We start from the raw sequence: 2,500 nt of genomic DNA, 5'->3' as shown, positions 1-2,500 counted from the left end.
CTCAAGCCATCGATGCCCAATCTCGTCTATGATAGTTCCCCCGAGACGTGGTGATTTACCACGCCACGGGGTTGTGCGGACTTACACGATGGCCACAATAGCGGCCAACGATGCCGAAACCCGTGTGCCTCTCACGGGCCCCCAAGACGGGATGCATGGCGGAATTTTTTTTTTTCTCGATGAAAGGGTCTTGCCATGCCCACGCCTCGGAGTAGGGGTCCTTATGCCTACGGCAACATACACCATGGTGCCCAGCCCAACCGCTATAGCCAACGATGCCGAAACCCGTGTGCACCTCACGGGCCCCCGAGACGGGTTTGCATGGCGGAAAAAAATTTTTTTTTTTTTTTCATCTTAGGGTCTTGCCATGCCCACGCCTCGGAGTAGGGGTCCTTATTCATACGCAAACATGCACCATGGTGCCCAGCCGCTCAAGCTCCTCACTACCCCCTATAGAGGCTTTTTTGATAGTTTTGGTCTTGTAGCATGAAACATTGGGTGTGCAGAATAGCGATACGTTTTTATAACGCCGTTTTGGAGGACCAAATGAGCTTTGTTTTTGGAGCTTGATATATGGTTGGAAAGCTAACTTGGAGTACTTGATGCTGGGAAAAAAAAATTCGTCATTTGGATTTTTTTTGAGGGAGTTATGGGTCTCCGAAGTCGGGTCATTTTCTGCGGGCGCGTCTGCTGCCTAGATCTCGGCGTGGGGGGACTTTGGGGGACCAACCACGGATGATATTGTGCAAACCTTGCATTTTTGGGTAGCTAACTTGGAGTAGTTGGTTTTAGGCTCAAGAAAAAATTTATTCGGACTCGTTTCGGTCTCGGAAACCGCGTCGGGGCGAGCGGTGTCTCTATGCGTGTTGGGTGTGCCCTTTGTGTGGGTTGTGTTGGGCACTTTGGGCATCCTCCACCTCATTTTCCACCCACCTTGCAACTTAATATCACACTACCAATGTTTTTGAGCATTTGTAGGCTTCATTGCTCGGGCAAATATGTCCCGAGTGGAAAAATGCTCACGGTGCCGTTGGGCGAGCGGCGGGTGTGTGTGCGGGTGGTGCGTCGTATGGGACCAACCAAGCATCTAGTGTCCGTTCCTTGTTAAAATAACCCTATGACCGTCACCAACAACTCTACGAAGTATTTGGGCACGGTTACCCGGGATGCCGTATCGGTAGTTGAGGTATAGCCTTTCATAGCTTGTGCTAAGGAGCGATCGAGGTAACCGAGTCGGGATGACTTTCGGTTGGTTGTCCTTTACGACTCGTGGTCACCCAATCATATAATTACCTTAGAAACCTCCTAAATTAGCGTTTCACGCTTCGTTGCTCGGTAAAATCCGTTCCGAATTGAAAAATGCCCACGCATGGCTTTATAAGGCGCCCGTGGCTAGGCAATGCACGCCCATGGCCTAGGCAACTAACCTCAAAATGCCCCTTGGCCTAGGCATTTCACGCCCATGGCCTAGGCAACTAACCTCAAAATGCCCTTGGCATAGGCATTTCACGCCCATGGCCTAGGCAACTAACCTCAAAATGCCCTTGGCCTAGGCATTTCACGCCCATGGCCTAGGCAACTAACCTCAAACCTCAAAATGCCCCTTGGCCTAGGCATTTCACGCCCATGGCCTAGGCAACTAACCTCAAAATGCCTAGGCATGGCTATTCAACGGAAGTGCTCGGTCACTTGGTGCCCATGGCCTAGCATTGCTCGGTCACTTGGTGCCCATGGCCTAGCAGTGCTAGGTCATTGGTGCCCATGGCCTAGGCATTGCTCGGCCATGGCTAGGCACTTGCTGCACATGGCCTAGGCACTTGGTCATTTGGTGCCCCAAAGTTTTCTCATCGAGGCACACACACCCGCATAAACTCTTTTATAACGCCGTTTTGGAGGACCAAATGAGCTTTGTTTTTGGAGCTTGATATATGGTTGGAAAGCTAACTTGGAGTACTTGATGCTGGGAAAAAAAAATTCGTCATTTGGATTTTTTTTGAGGGAGTTATGGGTCTCCGAAGTCGGGTCATTTTCTGCGGGCGCGTCTGCTGCCTAGATCTCGGCGTGGGGGGACTTTGGGGGACCAACCACGGATGATATTGTGCAAACCTTGCATTTTTGGGTAGCTAACTTGGAGTAGTTGGTTTTAGGCTCAAGAAAAAATTTATTCGGACTCGTTTCGGTCTCGGAAACCGCGTCGGGGCGAGCGGTGTCTCTATGCGTGTTGGGTGTGCCCTTTGTGTGGGTTGTGTTGGGCACTTTGGGCATCCTCCACCTCATTTTCCACCCACCTTGCAACTTAATATCACACTACCAATGTTTTTGAGCATTTGTAGGCTTCATTGCTCGGGCAAATATGTCCCGAGTGGAAAAATGCTCACGGTGCCGTTGGGCGAGCGGCGGGTGTGTGTGCGGGTGGTGCGTCGTATGGGACCAACCAAGCATCTAGTGTCCGTTCCTTGTTAAAATAACCCTATGACCGTCACCAACAACTCTACGAAGT

This window comes from Silene latifolia, chromosome 9 (genome assembly GCF_048544455.1).
Source record: "Silene latifolia isolate original U9 population chromosome 9, ASM4854445v1, whole genome shotgun sequence".
Lineage (NCBI taxonomy): Eukaryota > Viridiplantae > Streptophyta > Magnoliopsida > Caryophyllales > Caryophyllaceae > Silene > Silene latifolia.
Note: the sequence above shows the minus strand (reverse complement) of the source record.